The 12,532-nt window shown below is 41.3% G+C and overlaps 1 protein-coding gene across 2 annotated transcripts in view; it reads left to right on the top strand.

Annotated features, from left to right (window-relative positions):
* The window catches only part of PURG (purine rich element binding protein G), a 45,840-nt gene extending 34,404 nt beyond the window's left edge, over positions 1–11,436 (top strand). The window contains exons 3-4 of one of the 2 annotated variants that reach the window (XR_006280720.1): positions 3,234–3,373; positions 3,881–11,436. The gene's annotated coding sequence lies outside the window, so the exon portion shown is untranslated. The remainder of the gene's footprint in view (positions 1–3,233; positions 3,374–3,880) is intronic. The other variant, XR_005292622.2, reaches the window with a different exon arrangement.
* The last annotated feature ends 1,096 nt before the right edge of the window (positions 11,437–12,532 follow it).

Genomic DNA, 12,532 nt, shown 5'->3' with positions numbered 1-12,532 from the left:
CTCCGACATGCTATGTAGGAAGATGCAGTAGGATGTAGCCATGGTCAGCATGTACAGGTCTGGAGAGAAGGCTGGGTCAGATCCCTGGTTATGGGCCTGCATGAGTGGGGGGATGGTGATCTCTAGGGTGACACAGGGAAATGGGAAGGGACTTGAGGGAAAGATCAAGGACTCAGCTTGAGGCACGTTGGGTCTGCATGGGCAACTGGATACAGCAGAACTGTCATAGATGGGCTGAGATATGGGGTTGGATGGAAGGTGACGGTTTGTCAGTCAAGAGATGGATTTGTGAGCTGGGGGAGGATGGAGGGTGTCAAGGTGGCAGCCAAAGCCATGTTAGGGGTAAGAGCACCTCCAGGTCAGGGTTGGGCAGAGGCAGAGCAGATATCACCAGAGGACGAGGTGGCAGCAAAAAAGGGAGTGGAGGCCCTGTTGTGCAGGCGAGAGGGAAATGGGGACAAGAGTAAACAATAGTGCCAGTGAGAGCAGTAGAGGAGAGAGTGCAGCCGGGGAGGGAGGGAGCAAGAAGAGATGGGGAGGAAGACGGATAAAGCGGAGGAGGAGCAATATAAGAATATGGCTGAGTGAGACCTATTGGCCAGCGAGGAGGCAGCCGTTGTAGAGGCTCTGACTCTTTAAGTCCTGGTTGTCCAAGATTCCTGCAGGTTAGTAGGTGGCGTAGAAGGCAGTGATGGCAGCAGGGTAATTCATGTGTTTGAACCTCAGGAATAGGGGGCTGGTTACTTCCCAGTGCAGCTCTTGGCCCTGTAGATCTGGCCTTAAGCCTGACTCCCAGCTGCAGAGCAGGGCAGTCATATTCATCCTATACTGGGTAACATCAAAATGTTGAACCCCCACATCATGACCTCACATTCAGGCTGAGGCAGGATATCCCACCATCCCAAGCTGCCCCACTCCATAGCACTCTTAGCAGTGTATCCACAGTGGATGCACATTGGGGTGCTCCCTCGCCTTCCATGTCAGTGTACTACTGCAAGACCTAGATTTCAGGAAAACTAAAGCTAATTGGGGTGGTTATAGCTCTGTTTTATTGGGTTATTTTGTGGTTCTGACATTTAATTTGTGTATCTTTACATTTGCAAAATACACGTTTGGTATTTGCCCATATTGAAACACAGACCAACAATCTGGGCATGCTTTCTGAGACCATGTAAATATCAGACCCTGAATTTTGAAGGTAGGAAGAAGGTAAACTAACCCTCTCACACAAGACATGTTTAAATCTACAGCCTATTCTAGTGTTAACAGGGTGCAAGGTTTTACTTGTCATGTACTGTACTAAAAGGGTTCATTGATCAGTGACTGTATTGTACTGTATGAAAAATCATAAATTGCCTTGTATTGTTTATAATAGACTGTACCATGTACCACACAAATTTCCATGTTCCAAGTTTTTTAATGATGCATGTTGCCAGTTAGGTCCTAAAATTATGGTGGTGCTAATTCTTCCATATCCAATGGTGCTTTTGCGGATGCTAACTGCATACATGCTGAACAAAGCTTGAAGTTTAAAGTCTCTCATGTCTGTTTGTATGAAGTAAACACACTAAATGATAAACTTGAATTTGTTTCAAAGTACCATTGACAATCTACTGTTTTCTATGTGTGCTTTCTTTGGGTTCGGGATTGTTTTTCCAGAAAGCAGCTCTGTTTCTATAAAACGCACTCTTGTGTTTCTACTTGGAGATGGTTTCGCCATGCTCCTACATAGTTATAGCAAGGCCAAGAATCTAGGTTACTCCTCAGGTGTTTAAAACTCTTTGACCCTCAGCTGATTTTCAATCCACATTCATTTATATATATTTATCCATGCCAGCTAGATCCTTATAACAGCTACAGGATAGCCAGGTGACCAGACAGTAATACAGCTCTTTCTGCCATTTCTAGATGTTTCATTCCTTGTGCCAGTAGAGGATGGGAATTCTACGGAGGCTGCCCACTCAGCCCTGAAGGGAAGAAAGTACGCTGCATCACACAGCAGGGGTTCCTCTGGCCACTGCAGGAGCAGTGCCAACAGCTTGCTCCACTCTGCAGCTTGCAAGCCTGGTATTCCCAATACAGGGACCTTGCATTGTGTAGGGTGAATACGGGCAACATGGAGGATTTGCCAAGACATATTAGAAATTGGTGCTCATTCCTTGTAGTATGTGAGCACCTGTGTAGCTACGTTAGTACCAGCTTTGACCCATAGAACACTGTCCATAGTATAATGGAAAAGTGCAGTAACAGAAAGGCTAGGTAGATTTCTGCTAGCTCTAGGTGTTCATGTTGGAGACCATTGCTTGAGCATAGTATATAGAGGCAAATGAATTTTATCAGCTCTTGAAAATTAGTTCCTCCACTTCATGGATTATTAGGATGCAAGGTCTGTACCAGAGGCAGCTCCATCGTAGCTGAACTGCAGATGACAAGAGAATTTAATTTTTAGAGCTGAATAGTCCTTGTTCTTCATGAACATGCATTTTCCACAAATAAGAATTAGATGCATCTGTCTAGCTTGTGAAATTGGTGCTCACTGGTGCCTGTCTGAGCACCCATGTAGCTGTTTGTTCCAGTTTTGACCACTAGAAAGTGCCCATTGTGTGCCGCCTCTTCTGTCAAAATATAGGCAGTGTTTGCAGTAATAATAGATTTCTCCTTCTGAGTTTCTAGGGCAAGAAGTCAGGAAGGAAAATAGTAAGTAGGCGACCTAGGCCTAGAAGGGAATAGGTTTGCCTTTGACAGAACATAGTGTAGATTTGGTCAATTCTATAAGAAAGCAAAGCATTTCCATAGCATTTTTTCTGCAGTTGTTTGTTGGCCACAGGCATGTTACACTACTGTAAAATTAGTAGGAGCTGCAGGGAAATCTCCAGATTCCCCATAGCGCTTTCAAAACTCCCTGCCAGCTGAGGAGCCAATATTCTGATGAGTTATTTGGCCTGTTAGCTTAAAAGAAAGGGAAAAAAGAGCTGCTTTTTTGGAGAAAAAATCTGAATATATTTTATATCTATTTGAAAACAAAGTCTGATATTTATCCCTGTTATCAATTGAATTTATATATTGTTTGCCACAATATTTGTTTGTGTCTTAAAATAAATTTGCTTACTTGTGTAGTCTTAACAGTCTGTTTGGTTTTACTTTTAGAATATAATTTTATACAGGTGAATTTCAGGGGAAATTCATTGGGATGTGTCTTTCAATCCTCTAACTTGGTTTCTTTCCATGAAAAGGACAAGGAAACACATCTGCCTAAGAAGGGGGAAGAATACAAGACTTCAGAGTTACCATGTTTGCATTTTTGGTATTCATTTTGCTAGTTTTCCTCTTTTCTGCTTTTTCAGTAGCTTTCATCAGTGAACTCATCTGCATGGTAAGTGAAGTTGCACAATACATTAATGAGTTAAGAGCTGATGTAATTACTAAAAAAGTTCTTCAGGTTAAACAAATTCTAATCTTAGTTTTTTTGCTTTAGGGGTTACATTATTTATGGTAATGAACTCACTGAAAGCAACATCAACAAAAAAACATGGACACTGCCAAGGAAAGATTTTGCAAAATCCTCTCTCTAAAATGCAAAGAGAGTTCAATTGTGTTTTCTGTAGTAATCCCCACACAGAGGAGTTTTACAATCAATTGCTGAGGGAAAATCCACCATTGAAAGCAGTGTAGCCTGGAGTAATTCTTAGGGTCCAAATGATTTCGTGAACCTTGGCATCCCCTGGAGAATGTGTTTTTGTTTTATAGGTAAACATTTTGGGGGCCTAGAGGTTGGTAGTGGTGGGTACCCATTCCCGATGCTAACACATGGCCAAATGTTACAAAATTTTATCTAATATTCACTTGTTTAATTTTCACTTACTCAATACTTTATTTTCAGACCCTGTCTGTCCTAGGCCAGGAGCCTTGTTTACTGACCAGGAACCAGTTTGATCCAGTTCGGCATACACACAGGCTGGCTTTGGATGGGGACTAACCACGTCTGAATGTCCTCGGCCACACCACATCATTCCCTGGTTTGTTGAGGGCAGATGACCACCACAGAATGATGCAAGGGACCGTGGTTGGTCACAAGGCTGGTCAACAAACCTCTAACAAGACCACAATTATGAAATAGCCGTATCAAATATACTATGATTTATTCTGTTTTCCTTCTCCTCTTCCTTTTTGATTTCTTCATTCATTTAACCATCCGTGTGAATCCTTTCCATGATTCTCCCCTCCTTTTCTCTTTAAATGGCCTATGATACCCTGAATTATTGTACCCACCTCTGCCTGTGTTTATCCTGCGTGCCCAGTATCCACATCCCTTCCACTTCCCCATCCTGAGTAGATGTTTCTCAGGAGGCTGCATTGTTACTGCTTGCCCAGGATTGATGTAGAGCTCTTTTTCTGTGGCTAGCCCATTTAGGAAGATTTGAAGGTTCCTATAATTTCTTTCAACTTCAGCGGAACTTCTGCCTGTGTGAGGACTGCAGATTTCAGCTCTCTGCCATATTGAGCCAATGTCCCAGCAGACATAAAATCAAAGCAAGATTCTGGCCGCTTAGGACATTACTGTGAGACTAGTAGTCAATGTATGATGCCTTCACCTCAGCAGAAAGTAATTTACATATGGTGGAAATAAAACAGTGCACCACACCTATCGCTTTTGGGGAACCATTACTCCATCTCCTCCTGTTTAATCTGCTATGTTTGTGGCTTTGGCATTCCAATGTTTTGCATGCCCTTCTCGTTTGAGTGTACGTGTATGTTCAATTTGTTCCTTTTTTTCCTAACATTTAGTTTGTCTCTCCATTTTAATGTAAATTAATCCTTTTCAGCAATTTTCCTCTCACATTAGCCTAAACAGGTTATCATCTTGAAGTCACCTGTGCTTGCTCCTCATCATATCATAGTTTCTAGGCTCTGCCGGGGACTTGCTCCCTGACCTTGGACAAACTAACCTCTCTTTGCCTCAGTTTTTCCATCCATAAGATAGAAACAGTAATGACTACCCAGTTTGGTAAAGCACTCTGACATCCACAGCAGGGAACTGCTAAGTACTAGTGGTTGATCTTCCAAGGTCCTGTGCACTTGTAGCCCCAGTGGGCTTCAGTGGCAGCATCTCTGAGAACCAGGCCATGTGCTGGTGTTTTTAGTTATGATCTTTTTCTGTGCATGTGTTTTGCTCATGAACAGTGGTTGTAAAAATTTACCAGACACATAATGGACAGAGGTAGGTATGGAAGATGCTTTTGGGGTTGTGACTTGCTACAAACAATCTGTGGTCCATCAGAGTTATCAGCACAATAGACTGATCCTGCGTTCTACGGGTAACAATTGTGTGTGATACTTCTGTGATGAGCACAGTATAAGACCTTACAGAGATCTAGTCTCTGCAAGCTCTTATACTGCAGTGATGAGTGCAGTATCAGAGAGCCTTCCAGTCATGCATTAAGCAACATGTCTAATATCTATCACGTTTCTTCCCAGGGGGAGAAGCATGTGCAGGGAGTGTTTGTTGTTTTGCATTTTTTAAAATATACATGTCAGAGAAGGCAGGTAAAAGAAATGTGCCTAGCATTTGGAGTAGATGATGGGGAGGTCTGTGATGGGTCCTTAGTTCCTGGGGGAGTTCAATCCACAGGCTTGGGCTGGCCTCCAAGATAGCTCATCTCCTGCATTTTAATGTTGCTTTCAATGTCATACACAACTGTTACCCATTTATCCCCACAAAGAAAATGGTTATAACTATAGACACAAACAGGCTTCCACATAAACAAAGATGACAAAGCTGGAATACAAGTTATCAGGGACCACACTGTGTTGAGAGCGCAGTATAGCATACACACAGACGTTTAGTGGCTGAATAGTGTAATTACAAGCACACATCATTTACAGGTGGGGTCCCTATAAGTGAAGCTCTGGGCAGTCAGCTGCTCATACAGGATTTTTAACATTAAGACTTTAAGGCCAGAAGGAGCCATTGGGTTATCTAGTCTGGTCCGCCTGTGTATCACAGGCAATTACATTTCAGCTAATTACCACTGTACAGAGACTAATAACTTGTGTTTAGCTAAAGCATATCTTTCAGAAAGGCTTCCAGTCTGGATCTGAAGACATCAAGAGAGAGAATCCACCACTTCTTTTGGGAGTTTATTCTAATGGTTTATCATCCTCACTGTTAAAAATGTGTGCCTTATTTCTCATTTGAAGGTGTCTGGCTTCAGCGTGCAGCCACTGGGTTTTGTTATTCTTTAAATACCTGGTATTTTTTCCCTTGAAGTCAATCATAGTATAATCAAGTTACAGCTCAGTCTTCTTTTTGATAAGTCTGTCTCTATACTCAAACCATTTTTATGGTTCTTCTCTGTACCCTCTCCAATTTTTCAACATCCTTTTTAAAAATGTGGACACCAGGACTGTATACAGTACTCCAGTGTCACTCACCAATACTATACTCAAAGGTAAAATAACCTCCTTACTCTTCTACTGTTTATACATTGACAGATTGCATTAGCCCTTTTTGCCACAGCATCACACTGGGAGCTTGTGTTGAGTTGCTTGTTCACTATGAACCGCAAATGCTTTCCAGGATAGAGCTCCCACTTTCTGTAGGTATGATCTGAATTCTTTGTTCCTAGCTGTATGACCCTGCATTTGGCTATATAAAAATGCCTTTTGTTTGAACTTGCCCAGTTCACCACGTGATCTGGATTGCTTTGCACGACTGCCATGCTCTCATCTTTATTTACCACCTCTTTTGAGTCATCTGTCTATTTTATCAGCAATTATTTTATATTCACTTTCAGATCATTTATAACAATATTGAATATTATCAGGCCTCATACCAATCTCTGTGGAACCTCACTAAAAGCACCCCCAATTCAAGGATGATTCCCCAGTAACAAGTACTTTCTGAGATCTCCTTTAGCCAGTTCTTGTACCCTTTAACACGTTCCCTATAGATATTGTATGGTGCTAATTTTTTAATCAAAATGTTGTGTGGTACTAATTCAAATACATAACAAAAGTCTAAGGATATTGTAGCTAAACAGCTACCTTTATCAACCAAACTTGTAATCTTGTCAAAGAAAGAAAACAGGTTTGTTTGACAACACTCATTTTCCATAAAACTATGTTAACCAACTGGCATTAATTATATTCCTATCCTTTAACTCTTTCATTAATTGAATCATTCATCCGCTTTTCCATTATTTTGTCCAGGACTGATATCTGACTAATTGACCTATAACAATCCAGGTCATCCCACTTGCCCTTTTTGAATATTTGCATAACATTAGCACTCTTCCAGTCTTCTGGAATTTCCCCAGTATTCCAATATTTATTGAAAATCAATGTTAGTCGTCCAGAGATCTTCTCAGCCAACTCTTTTAGGACACTTGGGTATAAGTTATCCAATCTTGCTGATTTAAAAATGATTATTCCTAGAAGATGATGTGTAACATTCTCCTTAGTTACTAATAGACTGGAAAGTACTTTATCATCATGACACACGTACATCATCCTGCTTCTTTCCAAATACAGAACAACAGAAATATTTATTAAATGCTTCTGCCTTTTCTGCATCACTATTAATGGCCTAATGGATAAGGCAGTGGCCTAATGGATAAGGCATTGGCTTTCTAAGCCAGAGATTGTGGGTTCAAGTCCCACCTGTGGTGAAAAACTACTTTCTTGGGGGGAGGGATAGCTCAGTGGTTTGAGCATTAGCCTGCTAAACCCAGGGTTGTGAGTTCAGTCTTTGAGGGGACCATTTAGGGATCTGGGGCAAAAATTGGGGATTGGTCCTGCTTTGAGCAGGGGGTTGGTCTAGATGACCTCCTGAGGTCCCTCCCAACCCTGATATTCTATGATTAATGATGGTATTGTCTCTATCAAGTAATTGGCCTATACCATTGCTAAGATTTATTTTTTTCCTAATGTGTTTTAAAAACATCTTGTCCTTAGCCCTGCCATGGCTTTTTCCCTGATGTCTTTTCTTCTCTTATCAATTTTCTACAAATCATAACTTATATCAATTATCTATTTCTCCTTTTTTACATTTATCTATTGCTTCTTAATTTCTGCCTTCACTTCATCACTGAATCTGGCTGGCCATTTACGCAACGTTATCCACTTTCTTGATTGTGGGATTGTGGAATTGTGGCTTTTTGACCATCTAATAAATTATTTTTAAAGAACTCCCAATTATCATTCACATTTTTTCTGTCTAAATTTTTTTTTCTTCTAATCAATTTTTTATTGTAATTTTCATCAGGTTTGGGAAATTAGCCCTTTTGAAGCACCAAGTCTCTATATTACTGGTTAGGATGGTCCTGTGTTTGCTCATGCTGAATACAGTGAGGTTCATGGTCACTACCCCTTTAGATTGTGTGGGTGCTCCAGCTTTCATATCAGCCTCTGGTTAATAGATGCCTGACATAGTTGAAGCTCCATCCCCTTTTAGATGCTGGAAAGAGGAGGAAGTTTTATTCCTTCTCGCCTCTTCAAAGTCTCCAGGCTGCTGTGAAAGGGATGGGTCTCCACTACTCTACATCTCTACCAGTCTCCTTGTGGTTGGAGAGAGGGAGGAGAACAGGTCTCCACTGCTCTACCTTTCTCCAGCCTTATTCAGGCCACTTCCCCATGAATCATATTTACTGTACTTAGGGTTATTGCTAATGAATACCCCTATCTCTATACCTTCTTCTTATGCCCAGCTGTCCTCAGCAGCATGAAACTGACCTGTTTTGACAGTTCCCCATGGCCTCCTGGTCTATCAGCAGTGAAACTGACTAAAATCTTGTTAATTTCACTCTGTTGCTGCTTGGCAAAACAAAGAGCAAAGAGGCGCTGGAGCAGTCTGGCTGCAGTCTCCCTAAGATGACATATCAGTTCAAACTTGAAGCTTTTTCTTTGCAACCAGAAGGGCTAGACACTTTTTAACAATGAAAATGTAACATTTCTCTTATTCAATGAGGCAGGCTTCCTATTGACCTGGGGCAACATAGAGACACTGCATTCATCCAGTCTGGCTAGTTTGACTCACTAACAAACTGCAGGGAATGACACTAAGGAAAGTTCAAAGTTTTACTCTGAGTTTAAGAAAATTGGTCACCAGGTATTTTTGATTTCACTTTAAACCCCAGCAATCTGGGCTGTAATCTTGTAAATTGCATTAAAACTACCACATTTTTTGTTTAATTTTAAAAAAAACAAAACAAAAAAAACCTCCAAGTACATGTATTTGCAGCAGCTCAGACCTTCTATAAAACTAAATAGATGGAATATTCTAGATACTCTATTAAAGTCCTTGAATCTCCCTTCAAGCAGAGAGAAGTGGGGAACATAAGTCTGCCGGCTGTATTAGGGATTCCTTAACTTTCTAGTGTCCTTTGAGCCCAGTTGTGTGTGTTAGCGAACTTTGTGTCTAGCCTTAAAGGGACACAATCAGGTAAAGATTGATCCTTCTGTTTATTTTTTTTAACCTGTGATTACTAATATTGAGAAATTTAAAAATCTAGTTGCTTTTCATAATTTGTCTGCAGTCATCTTGTCTATATAGCACAGGCCATAGAACTTCCTGGAAATAATTCTTTTTGAATTAGAGCATATTAAAAAAAAAATCCACTTGATTTAAATATTGCCAGTGATGGAGAATCTAACACTCCCCTTGGTGAATTGTTTCAATGATTAATTACCCTTACATTCTTTGTATATGTTTACATTTAGCTGTATTAAGATGCTTATTGCTTGCTTGCATCCTGCTTACCAAGCAATCCAGATCACTCTGTATCAGTGACCTGTCCTCTTCATTATTTATCACTCCCCCAGTGTATGTGTCATCTGTAAACATCATCAGTGATTACTTTATTTTTTTCTTCCAGAGCATTGATAAAAATGTTAAATAGCAAAGGGGCAAGAACAGATCCTTGGCAGACCCTACTAGAAATATATACAATGATGATTTTCTATTTACATTTTAGAACTATCAGTTAGCCATCATTGAATCCACGTAATGTGTGCCATTAATGTGTTAATTTTGTGAGACAAGATGTCTGAGCCTCACCACAGAAGCATGGTACTTTGTTTCAGAAAGAGCTAGCTGCATCCTTCATCTGATGTAAGGAGTAGTTTACATTTCTCTTGACAAGGAATTGCTATTCTGTAATCTGGCTAGAGTGAGTATCCCAGCCTGCTACCCTACCCCCAGGCTAAAGACAGGATGAGAGAGTGCTGTGAACCCTGGAGCTGCAGGGGGCCTTACTTAGATCATGGAAGCCCATTCCAATCCAGAAGAGCTGTCCGTGTTTGTGTGACCTTTGCGGCTCCAATGCTGAGTGCTATGAAGTACAAGTGGCTTTGTGCAGGAGGCTGCTCTGCGGAGACTCTCTCTTGGGGAGTTAGGATGTTTTTCCCATTTAGCTCTGGCTAAACCATATCCCAGGTTCTCCCTTTCTACTAGCTACTCCCTACATACTTCCCTTTTGGACCCACGGGGAGTTTCAAAAGCGCACAGCACTGACTTAACTCTGCTTCCAGTGTTCTTAGTTAACTTTCTTGACACTCCCCCCCACCCTCCATACCATTATTCTGCCCCCCAGGTGACACAGTTAGGATAGTTCAGGGCAGCTGGGATGAAGCTGTACATAGACTCTGAGTCCTGTATCTAAAGGCTCATTTTGACAGTATTGAAGGGGCATCTCAGCTTACCTTGAACTGGCTCTGCTTAGGATGCAAAGGACGATATATGCAAATCAGATAAAAAGGCCACATAGAAGGAAGTTCCTGTCTGCCATAGTTTGGAAGCAATGAAATTAAGGTAAGGCATTTCCAGGGTTGTCAGTGTTACCTGCCATCTCCTCAAAGAAGAAATTATTTAATTTCTATATTGGACTATTCCTGGGAAGCAGCGTGCTGCACTAGGGACTGTGGATTCCCACAGCACTTGAGAAAATCTGGGTTATTTAAAGGGCTAGAAGAGATCACCACTGAAATTGTATAGCTTTGTAAATGACTGATGCTCACTGCTGGCTCTTGCAGAAAACATTCTATGCAACCTAAGTAGTAGATGTTCTGCCTTCAGTATGAATGTGCTGTGTAAGAAGAGTTTTCATTCATGCACACGTGATCCATGTAGTCACAGGCCTCACACTTCCTTTTGGCCTTGGGTTCAATTACAGTTTCGCTATACCTCCCTAGACTGACAGTAGAATGTATGACACTGCCCCCATATGTGATACCTCTCCATTAACAGCACAATCAGCACCATCACTTCTTTTTTGTTCCTTTGTAATTGTTTCCCTTAACTTTACTCATGTGTAATCTGTTAGCGCTATCAGGCGCTATCGAATTTAATACTGTCATGTATAACAAACCCCTGTGTTATTCCTTTCCCAACCTTCTCTTTTAGCTCCCAGGGACGATTCCCCAAATGGGGGCTCCCCAATTAGATTTGTAGGGGTTGGGGACCATAAATTTCAAAGGGACATGTTGGGGTTCTCATGCGAGCCGGACAAAGCACATCAGCCAATATGGTTGGTAGCAAAGCCGTTTATCTATTATTTCCTCATTGCTTTTATACACTCCTCTTACATAACATTTTCAACCCCCTCCCAAGTCCATCATCCGGTCACGGAGACATTTTGTTGGTTGAGCAGCCTTAGCACGGGCTGTACACGTGCATTCTTCCTCTTGATTGGAGCACAACTGTCCGCTATCTGTTGTCAACAGGATCTGGTGTTGCCAGTCTGTCTGGGTCACGTTCCAGCCCGTAACTCTTTCTCAAGGTTCATTAAAGGGTCATCAAAGGTTCACTGCGACCTTCGCTAGCTCATAAACATTCTTAACTATCTCACAAACACACCATGTTCCCACAGGGACAAATGTATAAAATGTCATTGTAGGGTAAGTGCTGGTATGTCTTATAAGAGAGGATTCAGCCAGGGTGAGTCTCATTGCTCTGGCCCAGCCAAGGCAACAATCATACACTGAGTTTTTCCGTTTATCCAATGGCAATTACAAGATGCCCCAGTTATCAACAGATTTCTTGTCCCAGCAGGAAGGGAAGATCTTTCACCCACGTCTCCAAACATTACCTCTGGCAGCTCTGGCCATAGACCTTTGACAGTTGGAAAGATCATACTTGGTTGAGGAGGCAATGAGTTTTAATTAATGCCAGAAAGCTACGAGTTCAAGTGAAAAAGATTTGTTTTATGAGTGACTGATAAAGGTGTTGGCCCAATTTCAGCTCCTGTACAACTTATTTTAGGATATTTTTTACACTTAAATTAATGGGGTTGTCTCTGCCCTCCGTTAAGGTATATATAGCAGCAAATCATTACTGAAGATACTGGAAAATCTATTTTTTCACATACCATTGGTGAAAAACTTTTTAAAAGGCCTCTTGAACCTTTATCCTTAGTACAGGACCCTGTCCTTTCATCGAATTTGAATTTAGTTTTGACTCATTTCTCACCATTTGAACCTCTAGTGGGATGTTACTGGTTTCATCTCTCGACGAAGACGGCTTTTATAATAGCAATTA

The sequence above is a fragment of the Dermochelys coriacea genome, chromosome 4, assembly GCF_009764565.3.
Source record: "Dermochelys coriacea isolate rDerCor1 chromosome 4, rDerCor1.pri.v4, whole genome shotgun sequence".
NCBI classification, from domain to species: Eukaryota; Metazoa; Chordata; order Testudines; family Dermochelyidae; genus Dermochelys; species Dermochelys coriacea.
Note: the sequence above shows the minus strand (reverse complement) of the source record. Positions and strands in the feature narration are given on the sequence as shown.